This window comes from Erinaceus europaeus, chromosome 12 (assembly GCF_950295315.1).
Source record: "Erinaceus europaeus chromosome 12, mEriEur2.1, whole genome shotgun sequence".
Classification (NCBI taxonomy): domain Eukaryota; kingdom Metazoa; phylum Chordata; class Mammalia; order Eulipotyphla; family Erinaceidae; genus Erinaceus; species Erinaceus europaeus.
In genome coordinates this window covers 68,096,572-68,120,096 of record NC_080173.1, presented here as the reverse complement: position 1 = coordinate 68,120,096, position 23,525 = coordinate 68,096,572, and the positions used below count along the sequence as shown (strand labels likewise).

At 46.1% G+C, this 23,525-nt stretch overlaps 1 long non-coding RNA gene across 2 annotated transcripts in view; it reads right to left on the bottom strand.

Moving 5' to 3' along the window:
* Positions 1 to 224: 224 nt before the first annotated feature.
* Positions 225 to 23,525, bottom strand: part of LOC132541996 (uncharacterized) — a 125,983-nt gene continuing 102,682 nt past the window's right edge. For both annotated transcript variants that reach the window (XR_009553118.1, XR_009553117.1), the window contains 2 exons: positions 9,639 to 9,838; positions 225 to 394 (listed from right to left, as the gene is read on the bottom strand). This is a non-coding gene — a long non-coding RNA (uncharacterized LOC132541996). The remainder of the gene's footprint in view (positions 395 to 9,638; positions 9,839 to 23,525) is intronic.

Sequence of the window (23,525 nt, the reverse complement as noted above, 5' to 3'; positions counted from 1 at the left end):
GAAATAGACAGGGGAAAGGAAGAAGCCTTTAAGCAGAGGCTCACTGAAAACCTGTGTCTCTCCAAGTGGTAACCACCCACCCATTTTGCCTTAAGCAAATGCCACTATTAATATCATCAATGATTGACTAATAAAGTTCTTCATGAATCAACATGTACCTTCCCCAGCTCTCCCCCAATACCCCCCCCACACACACATCAAAATCTGAGGCAGTTAAAACACACACACACACAACAGAGTAGATAAAATTTAAAATCTGTAGTAGATTTTTAATCTGTAGATTTAAAGAATCAAAAGCACAGAAATGTAGTATAGAAATCACCTTCACCCACTGACTGCTTACTGTATACAGGGCATTGCTTGGTGATTCCAATTTCTCAGGGGAAATGGAGGCCTGGCGAGGGGAGAGACTGGCCATCTTAAAATCCCAGACTTTTAGATCCAGAAAAAAGTACCTAGAGGTGCAGGAGTTCAATCTCAAAAAGGTTTTCTGTTAACACTTCATTCATTCACTCAGTTGTTCGTTCAGAAATACTGTGCATAAGCTGACAAGCACTGATACAGTAGTCAGCCTGGACAGAACTGTAGTCATCTGCTGCTGCTCCATCAGTCTCTCCTTTCACAGTGCATTCTCCAAGGACCATCCCTTCCGTGGCTCTTTGTTACAGCCCAAAAGGAAGCAGGACACAGACGCAGAGGATGGCATCTGACTTGCCAAGGCCTCTTGGTAAGAGAGAGGAACCCAGGTACAACCCAGGTTTTCTGGAGTGAAGGGTGGAGGGTTCTTGCTGCCTTTGACACATCATGTTTCACTTTCTGATCACATTTAGTACAATCTTGGGCTAAATAAGCTCCTCTGGGCCTGCGTAACATCACTTGTAAAATAGAGATCATTAAAAATTAAAGGGTCTGGGGCTGGATGGTGGCACAGCTGGTTTAGCACACATATTGACATACACAAGGACCTTAGTTCAAGCCTCCAGTCCCCACCAGCAGGGGTGAAGCTTCAGGAGCAGTGAATCAGTGCTACAGCTCTCTCTCTCTCTCTCAAAGGTTTTATTTACTTATTAATGAGAAAGATAGGAGGACAGAGAGAGAACTAGACATCACTCTGGTACATGTGCTGCCAGATATTGAACTTGGGAGTTCACGCTTCAGAGTCCAGTGCTTTATTCACTGTCACCTCCCTGGCCCCTCTGTCTCTTTTTTTTCTATCTCTATCTCTCCCTTCCCTCCCAATTTTTCTCTGTATCTATCCAATAAATAAATAAAATATAAAAAATTTAATTAAAGGACCAGATGTGCCAATGTTGCTTTTGATAGATGTGCCATGACTGTATATAACTGTTTACAGTAGAAAAATCTGCTACCTTTGCAACTTTTCTGTAAGTCTAAAATCATTCCAAAATGAAAACATTAAAAAAAATTAAAAGCTACTTGGGCCTGGGCAGTGGCACAACCATTTGAGTGCACATATGACCACACACAAGAACCCTGGTTCAAGCCCCCAGTCTCCACCTGCAAGGGGGAAAGTCACAAGCAGCGAAGTAGCACTACAGGTGTCTCTTTATCTCTGCCTCTCCTTCCCCTCTCAATTTCTCTCTGTCCTAGCAAATAAAAGGAAGAAAACAAAAAGGTGTGTGTGGGGAGAGGAGGACAAAAAAAACCTCAATTTTAATGTGAGGAAGACTTCCTAAGCAAGTTAGAACTATTGGCTACTGTTAGTATTAATATTAGTGCTAGTATTGTTGTCTCATTTGTCACGACACGTACATGACCCCACCACCTCCAGTAAACTTTTTTTTACAATAGGTAGGGGGAAATGGAGAAGGAGAAACATGGAGCACTGCTCATGAAGCTATCCCCATGCGGGGGCTCCCATGTGGTACCTGGGGGCTCAAACTCAGATCCCGATATACGGTAAAGTGTTCACTCCACCAGGTGCACTTTTACATAGTCCCCACCTACCGAGTCAAGTTCACATTCTCATAAAATACTGTGGCAGAGATTTCTTAGTCCTGTTTTTGAGACAAAACCCCAGAGAAGGTCAGTGACTTGTCTAAGATTATACAGACAGTATTAGATAACACCAGGACATGACTTCCAACCTGAAACATTCAAAAGGTCACATTCTTTTACTACACTTCACTCCTTCTACTGTGGGAGAACTTTTAGTGAAAAGAAAATGGGCATTTCCCCAGGAGCAATTCTGCTGGTTAAGAACTGATTACTAGCATTAAAATGCTTGAACATGCTCTCCCAGTGTTCCCTGAGCTGCCCTCATCTGCTTTGGATTGCACAGAGTGCATCTCCACCCTGAGCCCCAGCCAGTCCTCTGGGGTATTGAGCTGAGTCTGCATTTTGTGCTGAAGTCAAATGTCCCTGGCACATTTCATTGCACAGAATCCAAAGACCAAACGGATGTCCACCCCCACCACCACCACCCCACACACACGTCCCCTGAGCTCACCTAAGACTACGGTCCTGTTCTTTATGTGAGAGGCTCAGAGCAGGCCTAGGGTTCGGTGTATAGCCCATTAATAGCTCAGTCATCCTCCTGCAGAGGATGTACATGTACAGCATGGGCTGCCCGTGCAACCTGAGGACAAGGGAATTCTGGGGCAGGCCACAGGGCTGTCCCCAAATCAGAAGACACAGCATCCAGTCCTGGAGACTCTGAGCAGCAATGTGGTTGTGGGCAGAAAGTCTTTGATCTTCTTGAGCCTTGTCAGTAACACAGGGAAACTAACACACACACAGCAGTACTGCCCCTCCTGACCTGCCTCGCAAGCTGTGTTTCAAACCAAACAGGATGCTCCAGCTCTGAGGCCCACAGTCCCATACACCTACCCTACAGCAGCACATCCCACTGGGGACTGTGGCACCAACTTTCTTGTCTCCCTCCACCCCCTAGAAATACGGGGCTTCATCTTGAGTGGTGATTGTTTTATTTTCCTCTAGGTCCCTGATACCTAACACGATTAACAGTAGAAAACATTTCTGTAGCATTTCCTTTGGGCCAGGAACAATCCAGTAAGGGCGAGCCAATTGTTATTACCTGTGTTTTATAGAGGAGGGTATGAAGGAGGCACAGAGAAATAACCAGAATGGTACCCAGCACATACAGATATCTGTTTTTGGTTAAACAGATGGAAGAGCAGATACCTGAGTCAACGAATGAATCAGTGGCTGGAAAGGTGGATAGATGGGCAAAAGGGTGAGGTGATGGACTAGTAAATGAGTGAGTGTATGGGTGAAAGGATAGGGTAGATGGGTATGTGGCGGGATGGTTAGATGAATGAAATTGTAGGCATGAGTGTACAGATGCATTCATCAGATGGGTGCGTGGGGATGTGGTGTGTGTGTGTGTGTGTGTGTGTGTGTGTGTGTGAGCTAGTGAATGGGTGAGCAAGTAGAGGGATAGATGAGTGGACAAGTGCATGAGGAGCAGTTCAGAAAGTGCTTGTGTTGCTAAGTCCTTAGGTGGAGGAATAACTGTGCTACCATTCATAGGGTGGATGCATTGAGAAATAGCCCAGGAAGCCTCCTCTCTCTACAAAAAAGGAAAACATTGAGGTCAGGAGCTGTCCCTCTCAATCCTTGGGCAAGCCACCACCTCCCAAGCCTGCCAGGTTTGACACACAAACCCTCGCCCACCCCACGCCGCCCAGGGTAGCCCCCACCTTGCAGATGAAAGGTTGGCAGAAGCAGTGGGTGGGCGGGCAGCGTGTTTCCTCTTTGTCGGCGGCGGTAACCTTCCTCCCGGCTGCTTGTTCTGCGTAGTAATGTTACACTTGTCTTCCCGCAACACTTGGATACCCGAGCCAATTTTGTCATGCAAATGAATTCAACCCATTGTAAATCCCGTGGAGGTAGCGGCATCTGGAACCGGCGGGGGCGGGGCTGCACTGAGGACCTGGTTCCCCCCTACCCCCCACTGCCCCCCTGCACCGCTGAGCCCTGGGCTGGGCTGCAGAGCTGCTGTGATGCTGTGGGCCCCTGGTTCTTCCCCACGAGCACCCCAGGTGTGAGAGCCAGAACAGGATTTAGAAGGAGATCTATCCTCTCTGATTATAGATAAATAATCTGAGGTCCAGAGAGGGCTAGTGACTTGTCTGGAGATGCACAGGGCTCAGCCCCGTCTCCTGGTTCTTGGATTGAGGTACCCCTGCCAACTTCCTTACTCAAAGTTCACTTATATCACCCACCACCCACCCCCAGAGGCTAGCTCTGTTGGAGACATGGAGGGAGCAAAGTACAGGTCTGAGGGGACAGTGTGTCTAGGGGACAGTGTGTGGGTCTAGTCAGGTGGAGGCCATGCCCAGGGCTGTGGGCCAAGACTAGACTAGGCTGACAGGTATTGCTGGCAGGGAGTTGGGGTACTGAGGAAGACAAGATGACAAGCTGAGACAGATGACATCAGCAGCAACAAAAGCAGAGCAGCCCTGGGAGGTGGTGTGTTGGATAAGGCATTATAGTTTCAGTTACGAGGTCCTGAATTCAGTTCCCAGCATTGTGTATACCAGAGAGATACTGTGGTTCTCTCTCTCTCTCATTAATGAGTAAATAAATCTTATAAAAAGAAAAAAGCATAAAGGGTGGGAGTGGTGTTAAAGTACAGGACAATGAAAGATGGAAACCTTGGCGGTACCTGAGGCCTCAAGGAGGGGGAGCCCTGTGAGTGTGTTCTGTCTATGAAGGGTCAGGACAGGGGTTCCAGGGTCTACTGACCCCAACCAGACTGCCAGCAGTAATCAGCATGGGAAGGGAGATCTGGCATTTGTGTCAAGATAGAGACCTAGACCCTTTGTAGCGTCCTCTCTTAACTCTCCAGTATTTTGTGAGATGGGTCCACTTTATAGACCAGAAAACAGAGCCCATGTCCTCCAAGACCTCAGGGCTGAAAGTAGAGACTTGAACCTAAGATCACATGGTTTCAGCCTTCCAGGGCTTATGTTCTTTCTACTCCTGCCAAATTCTGCCATCAAGAACCAGCGTCTCATTGAGCTAGTGGCAGCTAGGCAGGGTAGGGTGACAGGAGCAGTGGTCATTGGCAGGACCCATTTTCCAGTAGATGAGTTTGAGCTTTTTGGAATATTGGGGGGAGAGGGGTACAGGGATGCAGTGGATAAAACTCTGTCTCCTTCCCTTGACATTTAAGGCCATTTCCTATCCCACCCCATCACTATACACATACCCAGCTCTTGGCTGTTCTACATTCTCCTCACCTCCAGATCTTCATACTGGCTGTTCCCTCTGCTTGAAATACACTTCCCTACCATGTCTGCTTTCTGATCATTAAGACTTGGCTCAGCTGACTGCCACCTCCCACCAACTAGTTTCTCCCTCCTCTGTATTCCTACAGTTCTCTCACCCCCACCATTTTTTTTTCCAGAGTACTACTCAGCTCTAACTTATGATGGTGTGGGGGATTTTACCTGGGACCTGGGAACCTCAGGCATGAGAGTCGGTTTACATAATCATTATGCTATCTCTCTCTCTCTCTGTATGTGTATGTATATATATATATATATATATATATATATATATATATACAGTCAGTTTACATAATCATTATTCTCTCTCTCTCTAGATATATATCACCAGGTTTATCACTGGAGTTCAGTACCTGCATGCCAAATCTGCCACTCCTGGTGACTATTTTTTCTTTTGCTTATTATTTGTTTATTTTTATGTAAGACAGAGAGAAATTGAGAGGGAGGGAAGATAAATAGGTAGAAGGAGGGAGGGAGGGAGTCCTGTAGACCTACTATACCACAGGAGTGGGGGGCTGAAATCTGGGTCCCTGTGCTTGGTAGTATGTGCACCACCACCCAGGCACTACCCTCACCATTTATATTGCTTGTTTGCAAGAATTTATAGTGTGTCAATCTTCCCATTAGTCTTTGAGGGTCAGGGTTTTGGAATGCCACCCAATACCAGGTTTAGGATCAAGTTTGATAATAGAAAGAAGACTAGAAGGAAGGGGATAAAGAAAAGAAGGAAAGAAGGGAAGGAGGAACCAAGAATTACTTGATTCTAGAAGGAGGGTGTGAGGCAAATACAGAGTGGATAAATTCTAGACTTTAGAGTCTGAGTCCTGCATCCAAATCTCATTTTGAGCTACCAAGTGATGTTAAGCCTTCTCCTCCTCCTTCTCCTTCTTCTTCTCCTCCTTCTTTTTACTTTCTTTCACTCTTTCATTTTTTCTTCCTTTTTTTCTCAGTATACTACTCAGCTCTGGCTTATGGTAGTATCCAGGATTGAGCCTGGGACCTCAGAGCCTCAGGCATGAAACGCTATTGTATAAACCACTGGCTCAAGCCTATTATTTCATCTCTAGTGTTTTCAATATAGCTCATAGATGGAAATGCAGATTCCTCTTAACAGTTGTGAGGCTAACTGAAGACGAGTATAAAACATGTGACATGGTAGAAGTGCTCAGCTCAACAATTTGTAATAGACAAAACCTGGAAGCAACCCAGATGTCCAACAACAGATGAGTGGCTGAGCAAGTTGTGGTATATATACACAATGGAATACTAATCAGCTATAAAAAATGGTGACTTCACCATTTTCAGCCCATCTTGGATGGACCTTGAAAAAAATCATGTTGAGTGAAATAAGTCAGAAACAGAAGGATGAATATGGGATGATCTCACTCTCAGGCAGAAGTTGAAAAACAAGATCAGAAAAGAAAACACAAGTAGAACCTGAACTGGAATTGGTGTATTACAGCAAAGTAAAAGACTCTGGGGTGGGTGGGTGGGGAGAATACAGGTCCATGAAGGATGATAAATGACATAGTGGGGGTTGTATTGTTAAATGGGAAACTGGGGAATGTTATGCATGTACAAACTATTGTATTTACTGTTGAATGTAAAACATTAATTCCCCAATAAAGAAATAAATTAAAAAATATATATTTGGCCCAAAAAGAAAAAAAAAAAGTGCTCAGCTCACCCTCTGCCCTGTTCTGGACTCTACTCAGTGCCCTAGAGAACTGAGCAAGGCAATGTGGGCTCTATCACATACCACACTGTGGCTAGTGGCTCCCAGGAAGCTAGTCTGTTTTCCCCATGTCTATCTGAGGTCCCATCTTCTATCCTGATTGCACCTCACACCCTAGACCCCCACCACTAAATCCCTGTGCTAATGATGCAGCAGCCCCTTCTCAGTGAGCCTGAGCTAAACCAAACACAGGCAATCAATCAATTACTAGCAGCGCTCACATTCCTGAGTCTGACCTGGGTCATTCTGAGGAAGCTGCAGACCAGAACAGCTTCAGATCTGGGCTCAGGGCCTCAGGGGCCAGAGGCATGGCCTTGGGTCCTCTCTGCCCTCTACCAGTGTTTTCTCCTGTTTGATCAGTCTCCTTGGCAGTTCAGCCCAGGAAGCAGAATGCTGCAAAAGGAACCAACTCACTGAGAACTAGGTGCTTGTGCAGCTCTGTTCTGTGCCCCATGCTAGTCCTTTCCTTCTCTGGGCCTCAGCTTCTCATGAGCCAGCAGAGAAGTGTGAACTCAGGAAATGCCAAAGCCTCACCTTAAGGGAGCAGGAGATAAGGATAAAGCTTTCACTTACAACTGATGTCTCCCCTCAGAGCTGGACCAGATGGTAGAGTAAACCCCTAGCTATATAGAAGGCAATGGCCACAAGGGGGATAGTGATTGTAAAGATAATAGCGGGTTTGTTAAGTAGGTCCAGGCATTGCATTGTGTTAGCAAACCTTCTCAAATGAATCATCTCATCAGTCCTCACAACCACCCCATGGAGGGGGCTGCATGCAGCTTCACAGATGGGCAAAGGGCCAGAGAAGAGATGGTCCTGCGCTGCATACAGTGCTATCCTATTGCCTTTATGGCTTGGCTCCAGCCTGCTTAGGGCTCACCTTCAGGACACTTCTGTCCAGACAGTCCCACTCCACTTAGCTGGCAGAGCTGATAGAAAGAGAGTTGAGTGACTGCATAGCAGATGGAGAAGGGAGGAGGAGAAAGGTCAGGGAGTTTACAGATGAGGCAGCTGGCTCTAGCACTCTGGAAGCATGTGCTAGAGCAGGGAAAGGCCCACAGGCCCTAGATGCTAAGAGGACACAAGCCCCTCAGGTCTCCATGAGGTCAGAGGTCTGGGTAAAGCATGAGGTGAGGTGGAAAACCCAAAATCAGAAGAGCCTGCTCCACTGGCCTGGGGCCACAGTCTTTCCTTGTTTGGACCTCACCTGTGAGGACTGAGCGCTGGACCAGAACATGGCCGCCACCCCCACACTCCACACAGTTCTGCCACAAACCCCTAGAGCTCAGGGAACACTGGGGCACCCTCTGCCTGCATCTCCTGCTGGTGGACACACAGAGGGTACCCTCCAAGAGCCTGGATGATAGAGACCCCTCCTGGCCACAAGGTCCATTGGGCTGCCTGCAGCCCTGCCTGCCCTGCCTCTGGCTTTCACTCACATAATGCATGGCCACGCCACCACCCCAGTCACTCAATCCCAGCCGGCCTGCCGAGGCAGAGATAGTCCTTAATGAGAAGGGCCCCGGCTTTATCTGCTTTCTACTTCAGCCATTATCTCCCCCAGTCTATAGACACGCAGTTACCTCTGACAATAATGCTCAGAGGTAACAAATGCTGATGAGTTTTCTATGCAGTCCGCACAATAAGTCTATCAAAACAACCTCGAAAATTATGAACCCCCGTGACAGACAAATACAACTAGCTTCGAGTGAATTTAGAGCCCCCAACGCTACGTTTCTTTTAATTCTTCAGGCCTCCCTTATCTCTGCTGTTCCTCTTCTGGTGGGGAGATAACAGTAATTCTTCTCCGTGCTGGATTTTTTTCCCTTTCCCTCCAAACTCCCCCCCCCCCCGCCCTTGCTTTTTTTTTTTTTCCACCCACTGAGTGAGATGTTTTCCATGTCTTTCTGCTTGCTAAAGATAAAGGGTTAAAGACCAACTTATGTTGGGTGCTAGGGAAGGGGGAGGGGGCAGGGGAGAGGGGGGAAAAAGTAATCAGCATTCAAGAGATTGCTATCGGAGAAACCGCGCAGAGAACAGTAATTTTGCTGGCTTCGCGAGGGCTCTCTCCACTCCCCCCCTTTTTTTTATGAATGCACATAATGCCTGGAGTGTTGGGGGCAGATAAAAGAATTAGCAGCAGCCAGGGGGACAGAGGCCTGGAGAACAGGGGAGAATTAGAATGTCTATCTTTGTCTCTTCCGGCTCATCCAGCCAGCCGAGGCTCCCAGCTCGTAAACAATTTAATCTTTTTGCTACAGTTAAAATACAAAGACAGCAAGCCTCCTTCTTCCAAATGGAAAAGGGAGGAGGAGCAGGAGGACTAGAGATGGAGGAGGATGGGGGGGGTGATGCAGGGGGGGTGGTGGTGGTGGTTGTGGGAGAAGGAAAGAAAAGGGCTGACACCACAAACTTTCCTGTGGCTGTCTTAACCTCTTGGTCTTGAAACCTCAGAACTCCTCTGTGCGTGTGCGCAGACACACACACACACACACACACACACACACACACACCCCTCTGACCCCACTTGGTCCAACCCACCTCTAGAACTGGAAGCTCAAACACACACACACACACACACACACACACACACACACACCCCTCTGACCCCACTTGGTCCAACCCACCTCTAGAACAGGAGGCTCAACCACGGCAGGGCAGGTGGTGCCTTGCCAAGGGTCCTCATTTCCTGGGCAGTGGCAGCTGTTGGTCCCTCACCCCATGCTTCTTCCTTTGCTCTTCACGTGGTCAAGCTCTCTTCTTAAAATAGTCTTGAAGGAGGAGAGGAGGAGGGGCCATTCCAACAGGACAGATCCTACTGAAGATCCTAAAATTAAAATAAAAAAGCCTTCAGAGGGACCCCTAAAGATACACTTGAAATAGGGTGAGAGGCCTTTTTCACCCAGGAAGGTCAATGGCCCACATAACTGGTTAGTTGCCTCAGTGGCCACATAGCTGCTAGCCCCACGTATTCACTGAACCCTAATTTCAACTGGACCCTTGTCACAGACTGCAAGGAAAGCCTAGATTTCATAGGGCCACACTGGAAGCCAGCTGCTCCTCCTGCATTTCCTGCAGATGCTAATCTGATGTGCAAGCATTGAATGCACCATCCACTCTGACTTGCTGCCTCCTAAAAGGCCACGGCCAGGCCCTCCTCAATCCTGGACACCAAAGACCCGCACAATGCCTGGCCAGATTAGAAAAAATTTTGCTAAGAAACCAGTTTGATGAATGAAAAGATGAGTGAATGAATGAGATCAAATAGCAAGGGGGAGGAAGTGAGAGTGGGAGAGATGAGTGCTTCCCTGGGCACCAGACACATAGTTGAAGAGAAGTCACTCAAGAAAAAAATAAGGGTGGGAACAACGGGAATGGAGGGCTGAGGACCCAAAATATGAAGAATGGGGATGTGCTGCAGAGAATTGCTCCCCTCTTTCCAGTCTCCACCGGCTAAAGCTGCCACGCAGTTAATGGACTTGACCAGTTGCATCCCTGCCAGAGCTCAGCCACATTAAGTGAATCCCCCAGTTCCTGAAAGGATGTACATAGGGTCCTTCCTAAGAAGACAAGCCAGAGAAGTGCTGGCCTTGGGGATAGTGCCCCTGGGTCCATTGCTCCCTCTACCTCTTATTGGATGTGTAAACCCAACTAGGCCAGTCTCTCTGGGCCTCTATAAATGAAGACAATATTGGCCTCTGCTTTCCAGGGCTGGGTTAGCACATAGTTGGCATCCAGCCTGTGCTGGTCACATATAAGCAGAAGCAATGGCTTGTAATGACAGGCACAGCAGAAACAGTAAGCCAAGGGTGCCAATGGCACAAGCCACTAGAGGCACCACAGAGATGCTTCCATTTATTAATTTATTTTTGGTTATTCATTGTACTCATCTGAGTCAGAAGGTGGGAGATAAAGTTGCTTTCTTTCTCCACCTCTTAGACACATACACACACACACACACACACACACACACACACCAAGATAGTGGAGTGGGTCATTAAGGAGAAATCCTGAAGATTTCTGGAGGTGGGCTCCTTGCCACAGAAGGGGCTAGTAACCTGCTCTAGTGTCTGCAGCTTTGCAGACAGCTTCCCATTTGCCTTCTTTGATCTAGTCCCTTCATATCTGTGACCTGGGTTTAGCTCTCCCTCTAGTCCCAAGGTCAAGCCCCCCAAAACATTCATCTTTTATTACCCTGAGAATGACCCCAATATAAGTGCAGAAACATGAGTGGAAACAGGGTAAGAACATATTTCTAGTTTTTTTTTAATAAACAATGTTCAAATAATAATGTTAAGTTTATTTATTTATTTATTTATTATTGGAAAGAGGCAGAGAAATTGAGGAGAGAGAAGGCGATAAAGAGAGAAAGACCTGCAGCCCTGCTTCACCACTCAGGAAGCTTTCTCCCTGCAGGTGGGGACCAGGGGCTTGAACCCGGTACTTGTGCACTATAACCTGTGCTTAGCCAGGTGTGCCCCTACCTCCTGGCCCAATAATGTTAAGTTTTTATATCTTAAAATATTACATATACGTGTATATATATACATATATATGTAGTCTTGATCAAATTTAGAATCTGTGCAGATAAAGACACAGTGTGATTTAGGAGAACAAGAGTTGTTATCATGGGGGGGCATGGGAGCACAGAACTTTGTTGGTGAGAGTGGTGTAGAATTTACCCCTATTATCTTATAATCTTGTGGTGATCATTACATCACTAATAAAATGTAATAGACAACAATGAGATAACATCTCACACATATGCAAATATCATACATTAAATAGGATAGAAACCAAACATTTTGGTGAGAATACTGGGGGAAAGGAACCCTCCTATACTGTTGGTGAGGATGTAAATTGGCTCAGCCCCTTTGGAAAATAGTCTGGAGATTCCTCAGAACATTAGAAACTGATCCATCAATTCTTCTCCCAGGGACACAGACATAGACATAGACACAGACATAGACATAGACATATGCAATGGAATACTACTCAGTTGTAAGAAATAAATGAAATCTTCTCCTTTGTCACATTTTGGATGGACCTTACAGGAATCATGTCAAGTGAGACAATCCACAAGGAGAAGGATGATCTTATTTATAGATAGACCTTATGAAACAAGAAAGAGAGAGAGAGAGAGAGAGGACACAGAGTGGGGTTTACTTTGAATACGTAGTCTGTTGCAGCAAAATCAAGGAGTGGGTAGGTTGGCAGGAAGGACTTGAGAGAATGCTGAGGTCACAGTGCATGATGGTGGAGTGGAGTGGCGTGCAGACACCTATCACAGGGAGATAAGAAACTGTATGCATGTGACAGCATATGTCCAATATATCGTTATTTTCCTAATAAGATAATTAGAAAAAAGTATTATATTCTGAGTCCTAGACTAGAGATTCAAAGTCAGTGTGTGTGTATTGGGGGGAGGGGGTGGATTTCTTAAACATCTCAGGTGATTCATTTAAGGTCATTGATTTGCAATCTGCTATCTTTAACCAAAAATAAATAGGTTTAACTGTACTGATACTTTCTGAGTGCCTGTTATGTAGTTTTTGTGTGTATTAAAATGGGGTAGGCGGTAAGAAGAAACCTAAGAGTTCTGAGGGCACAATACAGTGATGTTTAACCCATCAACATAGATTTTTTTATTCTCCAGTCTCGGCCCCCAGACTTCATCTAACAGATTTCTCCATTCTGATAGCTGCAGTATCCCTTCTCTACACAGCGATTCAGCAACGGTACACACTAAGGTGCCACTAGGTGCCAAGAGCTGTACTCAGAGTTTAAACTACACATGTGATTGCATTTAATCTTCACCTAAAACCCTTGTTTGGTAGCAGTTATATCTTGCAAACCGTTGTGAGGAAATATAGGCACAGCTAAAAAACTTCAGTTCATTAAAAATAAAAAGCCTGTTCATCTCCCCCCCTCACCCCCCAAAAAAATGTATGCCATGTTTAAGTGCAGGATCTTGGAATTCTATCTCTTTGTTATTGAACACTTGCATATGGTCATTTCATTATTTATTCAGTGAATTGAAAAATCACTCAAGGTACTTAATTGTGGAAGGTAAAATAAGACCTACCCTTCAAGCAACACAGAATTTAGAGGAAGAATGGGGTAATTTCACAAATAATTCAGAGGTAAGGTATGAAAGTGTCCCAGGAGAGGCTGTGGCTTTTGTCAGAGTTCAATGGAGAAAGGTTCTTTCCAGTTTCAGGCACTCAAAATGCCAGAAATCCAGAGTTCCTTGGCACACACGGAGGCCTTATTTCATCAGAGAGGTGAAGCACCTCACACAAGGTCACACAGCCGTGTGTGCCATAAATACATGATGGATAGAATGAGATTATTCACTAACTCCAATTACATCTTAACCACTAATAACTTGGCTCGGGCTCCCCTAATGGGATTTCCTCCTTGGACATCAGCCTTCCCTTCCCCCTTCCACTGACACTGGCCAATTAGAGAAGGGCAGGTGCTGTGATTGGGGTCACGGTGAGAGGAAGAGATGGAGAGGACCACAGCTCACCCCCTCCTGGCCTGAGAAGGTGGCAATCAGTATCAGGTGCTCACAGCCTCTTGTGATGAAGAGTCTGAAAAAGGCTCAGCCATGGGGAGAAAAGGGGTGGCTTGGAAGTCCAGTTTCTTCAACATGAGTGTGCAGGGAGGATGCCTGCCTTGTACTTAGCACCCTATGTACTCTGTATAAAAACCCAGCAGGTATGAGGAGAGAACTGGGGCTATGTACAGAAAGACATTCAGACAGACCAGCCAATCTGGCGACAGACATATATAAAGGTGGTCAAAATACCTCTAAGAAGCATACAAGTGTCTAGAATGACACTTGTAATGTTATACACAGAGCCACACAACTAGCTTCTGAGAGTCACCGAGACCCAGAAATGTGCAGAGCGACACAAAGGGCAGAGAAAAGATACCTACTCCAGTATCATAGACATGTTTTAGGCGCCTACTACGTGCAAGCACAAGGAGATGAAAGAAGCACTGCCCTCTCAGAATTCATAGTCTGGTGGGAAAGAGTAGCATGGAGACAGCAATTACAATACAATGAGCACAAAATGCAAAGACAAAAGTGAGAGCCCTGGAGAAGCACAAAAATCAAGCCAGAGGGGAGAAAAGAAAGAGAAGTCAGATGTGCTGAGGAAGGAAAGGCACATATATACACAGTACTTAAGAGTCTCTCTCCCTCTCCCTCTCCCTCCTTCCCCCCTCCCTCCCTCCATACTGCTAAAGGAAAACTGCTTCCCAAGAGCTCCTCCAGGTAGACTTGGAGCTTTCTCATGGGAGGATCTGAGAGAGAGGCTTGAAGATCACTAATTTGCCTCATTGAGGGACAGAGGGTTCAGACAGGAAGAGTCAAATCTTGAGGAAAGCAAGCAAAGTATGCAGATCAGAGAGCAGATGGAGATGAGTGCTGTTGGGGCTGCTTCTCATCCTCCAACTGTCCTGAGCCAAAGTCAAGGGCTCAGCTCCTACTGCTACGGGAAGTCTGTTTGGACCAGCACTCACTTGCCTCAAACCCAAGGCCTTTCAGCAGGCCCAGTAGGGCTCTCTCCTGACTATTAGAGAGATTCCAATCACTAACTTTAGTTCCATGCACTGCTCAGCATTAAAATTCTTTGGGTCTAACTTAAATCCCTCCTACTGCACCTCAGGTACAATTCCAGTGGCCAAGTGCAGGAGCTCAAAGCCACAGAACAGGCGTTTCCAGGAGGTTGCTTATTGTGGTCACCTGTTCAGAGCCTGGCCCACTAAACAGTGTCTAAAGTAGCACTGGGCTCTGGGCCCAGTTCTTTCATGCTGAGGAGGAAGGAGTCAGAGTGGGGAAACTTGCCCACATTTTCAGAAATTCTGCAGAGGTGGACCTGCAAAGAGGTTCTGATTCCTCAGAACACAGTTGCTGTGCTGACTCCAGGTTCCTATTAAGACAGGGTTGGGCCCCTGGGAAACTTGTGGAGATCAAACAGTGATCCTCAGAAATGTAAATCCTGTATTCTACCAACTGAGCTAGTCTCCCCTTATTGGGAGACATGAACCCAAGGTGCTCACACAGCAGGATGAAGAGGATTTTGATGTGGTCATAGGGAACAGTTGAAGGAGATAAGCCTGTTCCAGGCACTCCCACATAATACCCACACACACACCCCAAGCCCTACCCACCCTGACAGAACCTGGTCACACACCCAGCAAGTTACCTTGACCACCACCTGAGTCTTTAGTCACTTGTGTTCCTCAGACTCCTTCCCCACATCATCTTCCTATCCAGTTCACAAAGGTTTGCTGAGTGAGGGCCTTCTCATCCAGCTCTGTACCACAGGAGTCAATACACAAAACCCTTAAAAATCTCTTTTACTTTATTTTTCCCCATCACAGGTACAATTTCATTATGCACCAGGACCCCAAAGTTCTCTTCCTTCTCTCCCTACTCTCCTCCTTCCCTTGAATTCTTTGCTTTGATGAAATGTGTGGTTCCTAGCCTACTTTTCGTTTTGTGTTCTTCCAAAAGGCAAGACAACCGCAAATGCAAATGTCTCCACCAGGGCAGATAGGGCTCAGCAGACTCACTCTCCATCCCTCAACCCCTGAGCACCGACCTCTCCTGCCCAGAGCCCTTCCTACCCAGTTAACCCACGCTAACCATGACCTCCACCCAGACCCGGCCTAACCCTGCGCTACAGATCCTCTCACAGCCCCTTGAGACCCGCTTGCCTCGCTGCCCGGGGCCTGGTGCGCGCGCTCCCCAGGGCGCTCCTAACGGGGCGGGGCGCACAGCGAGGGCTCCGGAGACTGTGTTCTGCTCCAAGACCCTGCCCCCCGGATGTTAAGTGCAGGGCTCAGATTTAAGTAGCAATTAAGGCTGCAGAGGAAGAAAGAGAAGGCCAAACTGCCTGTTTATTTCCCTCTCTCCACTCTCCCCATCATACACCCCTCCCAGATGAAAGAAAAGAGAGTGTGTGTGTGTGAGAGAGAGAGAGACAGGGAAAGAGAGGGGGGGAAAAAAAACTAAACTAAACCAAATCTCACTGCAATTAGGAGAGGCGGCTGGGGAAAAGAGATACGTATTGAATGGATGTTTCTGCACAAAAACCCCAGGCTGACAACATCTCTGGCCTTGTAAGGGGGAAATGACCGTGCTTCGGTGTTTACATAGCCGAAATCAGGGGGAATTATGCTGTCATACTGACAACTGTAGGAGGACAATTTTAAAATTACACCGTTCAACACCTTTAATGATTTGTAACAGAAGAGGTGTGGCTACTCCTATTAAATGTGTTGCCAAATCAATAAAAGGGATAATTGGAGTTGTTAGAGCAAATTATAGCAGCGTCTCTTCTGTTGCTGTACAATGTTCCCTTGTAAACTGCTATTACAGGCAGCGCCGTATTTCTCTCTTATTTGGCCGCTTTGTAATGAGTTGGCATTTTGCAGCATAATAGTTCCACTTTCTTTTATGGAGCTCTCACTTTAACTTTTTCTCCTTTGTGCAGCCTATAATTTCCTCGCCCTCCCAGCCTCCCTGCCTGTTTTCAGAGGTGGCCACACTGCCTGTCAGCAGCCTCTGGATGATAAACTATATTATTTCACATTATTTTCAGGCCTTTTCAATTGGCAGTCGGATGGGGCTGAAGGGTAGATGAGTCTGAAGGGATGAGGCTGTGAAAGGTGGAGAGAGAAGTGGCAGGGCCAGGAGGAGAACTAAAAATGCACAAAGACAGAAAGAAAAGAGAATGGGGGGGAGGGGAAGACAGAAGACTAACCTTGTTTCTAGGGTGGGGGCCTGGTCCTTCAAACACAGAACTTGGCTTGAGCCTAGCAGAGATTATGGCTGCTGGCTTGAACACTGGTGTGTGAGTATGTGCAGTGCTCTGTCAGACCCCAGATTCACCATCAGCACCCCAGAAACTTAACTGCTTTGCCATGTGCACCACCCAGGTTTGAGCCTGGCCCCTACTACACTGATGGAAGCTTTGGTGCTGTGGTCTCTACCTCTCTACCTTCATCTAGAAACAAAGTCACTCAGGACCATGGAATTCATGATTCTCCTTACCTCTCACCCACCCTTTCCACCTGGGCAGAGGCAAACACCCAGGGTTGAGGCTTGGCCACCAGAAGGATACAGGGATTGCAGCCCTGGAAGCATCTGGAGACACGGAGATGGACAAGTGAATCCTTCTCATTGCAGACAAAACCTAAACCTGCAGGGGCATTCTGGACCACATGCTCATGGTAAAGACAGGAAGCTGGAAATCATGACAGGCTTAGTCTTGGGGGGTAAGGGAAGAGGAAGCAACTGTCTCAGAGAGAACACTAGACTAGAAGTCCAAAAGCCTGTTCTTAGGCTTGAAAGCACCTCTTTATCTGGCCCACACCCAGCCCTTAGTCCCTGGCTAAGAAAGGCCAATGTGCTTCAGGCTGCTCTCACCAGCCTTGTGTCATTCAGACAGCGATTACAATCCCGACCCAGGCAAACCTCACTCAGTCAGTTCCTGCACTGGGTTACAGGACGATCAATCCGAATTACCGAGAGGCCTCAATGAGAGACAATTGGAAAAGAAACGCCACTTTATTACTTCCGTGGAGCTGGGAAGCCATCTGCTGCCAAGCAGCACGGCAACAAGACCTGCTCAGATGAGCAGATAAGACTTGATGGTGAGCAAATAAGATCCATTTGCAATGAGCAGCATCAATTTGCTTGCCAACAATGAGCAAAGTCCTAATTCTCTCTGGTAGGTTCCTAGTGGCCTTTGGAGTGTCTTCTTGCTTCCATCCTTCATGGCTCAAGCTAACTTTTTTCCCAAGAGGGCAAATGAAAGTCAACTTGCGTGGATACAACTAGAGGAAGTTTTTGATTGAGGTTTGAGTGAATGCCATTTAATCTGTGACAGATTTCCAGGTACCAGTCACCAGCTTCCTAATTTGAGCAATGACTGTCCCCACAAAGTCCCAGCAAAATGAAAACGCATGGACAGTCCCAGAGTATCAGCTTTTAGCAGGAGCTGACATTTTTCTTTATACTGTTCTTTGCCAACAATGCTTCAGTTTGACCAGTAGTTAACTGTCAGTCCAAGAATGTGAATGGTCTCAGATATGCTTGCTAGACACTGTACTGAGTCCAGGGATCAAGAGTGAATAAAACAGACACCACTGATGCCCTTTAGGAGATGATATTCTGGTGGGGAGCTGACAGCAATAGCAACAACCATAAGGTAGCAATCCTTACACAAAAAGTATGCAGAAGTGAGGGGAAGTGGTTTGTCTCCTCATAGCAGTGAGATATGGTAGGAAACAGATGGACTGTAGCTTCACTTCTGCAACCAGTGGGCACTTCTTCACCCAGAGCCATAGTGGCTTCCTTTGTAAACTGGGGGCATGGTTTCCCATTGAATAAATATTCATGGGCTCACCTGGTTGAGAGCATATGTTATAATGTTCAAGGACCTGAGTTCAAGCCCCTGGTCCCCACCTGCAGGGGGAAAGCTTTGCGAGTGGTGAAGCAGGGTTGCAGGTGTTTCTCTCTCTCTCCCCCTCTCTATTACCCCCTTCCTTCTCAATTTCTGGCTGTCTCTATCCAATAAATAAATAAAGATAATAAAAAAATTTTAAAAGAAAGAAAAAAGCAAGCAAGTATTAAAAATAATTAAAAAATCATCAAGGACTTACTATATGTTGGGCACTAAATTGGGCACTGGAGATGCAACAGAGGAGCAAGGCAAATGTGAGACTTGCTCCTATGGAGCTCACGGGCCAACAGCACAGACATCTGTCCAATAGTCACCTCAATATACAACACAGAATGCAATGACTGCAGAGAAGGAGAAAGACATGAGCTAGTTGGCAATAGCCCCTCTAAATACAGACAGCACAAATACCCAAACGAGGTCATAGTGGCTGCAGTGCAAGGAGCAGAATGGTCATAGATCAAGTTGGAGAGGTGAGCAGGAATCTTGGGATGGAAGACAGGGGAAGAATTAAGTCTTAATCCAAAGGGCAGAAGAAAACTACAGATGGGATTTAAATGGAATGATACGATTTACATGTTACCCAGTCATGGGCTGCAGAAACCCGGGGCCGATAGGATTGGTGAGGCCCGAAGCAGACATAGGAAGTTGGGTTAGGAATCTCCACCAGTAGTCTTTGAGATCTTTAACGGTGCCCTGCAATATATACATGAAAGCATCATCTGTCATCAGAGAACCACAAAGTGCAATCACTGTGAGACCCTATTCCACACCCATCAGAATGGAAACAAAATCATTATTTTTCATTGCCACCAGAGTTATCACTGGGGCTCAGTGCTGGCACTACGAATCCACCACTTCTGGTGGCTTTTTTTCCCTTACCCTCCCTCTATTTTTATTGGATGGGACTGAGAAAAATAGAAAGATGAGGGAGACATAGAGGGAGGAGGATAGACACCTGCAGACCTGCTTCACTACTCATGAAGCATCATTCCCCTCTCCCCTCAGGTGGGGAATGGGAGCTTGAGACCAGGTCCTTGAGCATGGTAATTTGTGTGCTTAACTGGGTGTGCCACTGCCTGGCCCCATGGGGAAAACTTTTTTAAGACAGACAATACCAAATATTGGTGAGGACATGAAGCAACTACAATTGACATCTACTGATTGTGGGAATGTAAATCAGTACAGTCACATCAGAAAAAAAATTGATAATATCTATTAAGGTTACATATAAGTGTACCCTATGATTCAGAATAAGATTCACCAAAAGATATGAGCTTTATTTGTACTAGTCAAAAGCTGAAAATAGCCCAAATGTCCAACAACTGCAGAATGGATAGATACATTGTGGTATATCTATGCAAGGAACATCACATGGCAATAAAAAAGAACAACCGACTGACTTACATTACATGAATGAATCTCACAACATATATTTTTAGTTATAAGAAGATTTAAAAAAAAACAGGCAAAAGAAATCAGTAAGAACAGTGGTCAGACAAATTGTTGTCTTAGAGAAAGATGACTATGAGGGATAAAGAAATCTGCTATAAAGCTAGGAACTCCCCACGGCTTCATCTAGTTCCACTCATGTAAAAATCCTATAACGAGACTGTTAGCTAGGGTTTATACACTTTACTAAATCTGCTATATCTAGTGGGGAAGGGACTTAATGAAAAGAATTGACAATACTGAGACTTGGAAGGTGACAGAGATATGAACAAAATAAAGAGATTTAAAAGGTGACACAGCACCTGCCTCACTTGTCTCACCAAATATTCTGAGAACTGAATTAATCTGTGTGCAGGGATGGCTGTCACCAGAATTCCAGGCTTAGGACCAATCTGTCTCAAATAGTCCTACAACTCACACTTCCCCACCACCTCCACTTCCACATACACACACATACACCCTCGGGAGAAGAACACAATAAAAGCATCTGCCTGCTATGTGGGGTAGCTGGCATCACAGAGAGGATAGGTTCAGCCGTCTTCTTCTTCTAGCGTTTGCCAGGTTCAGCCGTGAGGCCCAGCAGCAGCCTTGGGACCGACTAGACTCAGGGATATGCAGGGCTTCCTAGTAGTAGAGAAGGTACTTACTTTCCCACTGCTGGAAAGGCATAAGCAGCTGTCCCCAAGTTCCTCCTTATCCTAACTGCGTTGAATCACACCATTTTCATGGAATAACGGGATTTCCACAAGTGACACAGGGTTGCAGCTAAGATTGGATAAGGTTGCTGCTTGCTAGTGAAATAGGATGAAATATTCTCCGGGGAACCGTGGAGAGTGTCCCCAGTGCCCATCCCACAGCCCAGTCAGGTAGATGTTTCTAACAGGTGAGGGCCCAAGAGCACAGAAAGGGGAGTGGGCTGCTCAGTCCCAAGTGTAAGGACAGAGATGAAATTTGAACAAGACTGCCAACTCAATGCCAATCTTATGCCACCACAGGTGCCTTGCTCGTCCTTTAGTGTTGCTTCTCCTCCCCCTGAACTCCAGCACCTAACAGCCTAGCCATGATGGTATCAGAGCCATTGTCCTTGATAATCACAGGGAGATGAGAAAGTGTACCCATGTGTCAATAACTATACTGAAAACCATTAACTCTCTGATAAAGTGATTTGGGGTATGGGCAGGGGTAGGGAGAAGGCATCAGCTCAAATGTAATGGGTAAATAATTTCTTTCAGCAGGACACCCCTCTTCTGACCCCCTTGGGAGGTTGTTTCATGGCTCACTCCTCTTGAGGATCGCCCAGGGAGCGGTGGTGTTCAGGAGATAGCCCACCAAGGCTCTAATGGTGTGGACATAGGCAAGCAGTCATGTCTGCTCTGAAAGTTTTTCAGGCCATGATCATTCTTGTCATGGTAGATGGTGGGGAATTGTGGGTCTAAATCAAGTTCCTGTGTGTAAGCATTATGAGCACAAAAAGATCTTGGGATTGCTTTCAAGGAACCCTCCAGTCTCCCTGCACACCCAGGTCACTGAATCTTTTGTCTTAAGTTGTCACTCACTCTTCTGCATTCCAAAGCCTGAGGCCCCACCCAGCCCTCTGTGGTCCTGGCTTCCTCTCGCCCACTCAGAGGACAAATCCAGCATGTGTGGCATTTCTCCAGCACAGAGCAAATGTCCCACTAAGTGTGATGAGTTAAAGTCTCAGTTTAAGGGCTCAACATGTCAAATCAAATTTTTTTTATTTAAATAATTTTATTTAAAGAATTTCTATCCTGAGTCTTTATGCTACTATCAGAGGAAAAAAATTAAGTCATACGCATTTTTGTTCCTGGATTTTCTCCAGCTCTTGCCCTTTGCTTAGAATTACTTCCATGTTGCAGGGGGCTAAGGGCTCAGGATACCATAGGGTCACTTCGTTGGCTATTCGCCCAGCACCCTCTTTATTCTCCAAGTAACACCTCAATTCCTGTGCTCTCCCAGGCCTTGGTGGAAGTGATTCTCCTCCTCTTTTCTAGGAATGAACAGGCTTCTCCACAAAACCATCAGTGCCAACTGTCTGGACCCAGCCCTCCTCCATGCCTTCTTGGCTCTCAGGAATCTGCATGCGTTCAGACTGCATACTCTGAGAACCAAAAGAACCTAAACTGTCAGCCTCTCCACTCTTCCTAGGGCCCCCAAGGTTTGGAAGCCAAAGCCCAAAAGCCTCCCAGACTTCCAGGTTCTGTCCTGCCCATCCCTCCACAGAGCTGAGGAACTGAGGGGTGAAGGGAGACATTAAGAAGGAAGAACAAAGTCAATAAATAAGCATTTCAAATATATCACACCACAGAATGACATGTAGGAAGTGCCTCTATTTAACAGTAAACATTTATCAAGCACATTGCATATGCCATGCAGTAAACTGGAATAGAGAAGTAGGAAAGCTCTGGTCCAGAATAGAGACAGCCAGGAATCGAGAGGATGGGGAATATAGAGGGGGAGAGACAGAGAGACACCTGCAGCACTACTTCACCACTTGAAAAGCTTTCCCCCTGCAGGTGGAGACTTGGGGCTTGAACCTGGGTCTGTGCACATTGTAACATGTGGTGCACTGGTCTCAAACAGAAGGTTCCTAGTTTGATCCCAGGCATCACATGTGCCAGAGTGATGTCTGGTTCTCTTTCTCTCTCTTCTTAGCCCTCTCATCAACCTATCAATAAAAATCGTAAAAGAGAGATAGAGAAACGAGAGGGTCGATGTTCTGAGTGGGAAGTTGTAGTGTTGTAGAGTGAAGGAAAACTCACGCTCTGCTGTCACACAGCACAGACTCCATTCACAACTCTGTTCCTTGCACCCCTCAACCCTGCGTGGCATGTCTGTGTTACCTCTCTCTTTAGTTTCTTCATTCATAAAATGGAGTCAACTTATGCTTTAAGTGCAGTAATATTTGGGGCTTCAAAGCTAATTCACCTAGTAGAATCTGTAACTTAACCATGTTTGCTGCCCAGATTCAAGTCTCAGCACCACATGGGAGTACCACAGCATGGGGGAAAGCTCTGGTTCTGTGGCATCTCTCCCATTCTCTACCTCCCTCTCTCTACCCTAAATAAAAAGAATGAAAAAGTCAGACCAGGTGAAGCTAGCATGTGGTGTGTGAAATCTGTTTGTGGAAACCTCTATGTCAAACACACACTCGAAGCCACGTATGCACAAGGCCCTGGTGCCAATATAGATTAAAATAAATGTAGTAATGTTTATATTTTTACAGAGTTCCTAGTATACTGCTTGTACACAGTAGGTACCTGATAAATGTAGGCATATATCAAAGAAACCTGTGAAACACTGAGGAGAAATGGGTATGTGCTCACTGGTTATCATGAAAGCCACACAAAAGCATTAGATGTTTATTTTAATAAGATCATTATTCTGTTCTAGCTAGTGGTGATGTCAGAGTTTGAACCTGGTACCTTGAAGCCATAGAGATGAAAGTTTTTGCATAAGTATTATGCTAACCAACTGAAAGTTTTAACTTTAAAAATATACTTAAGGGGGCTAGTCAGTGGTACATCAAGTAGAGCACACATGTTACCATACATAAAAATG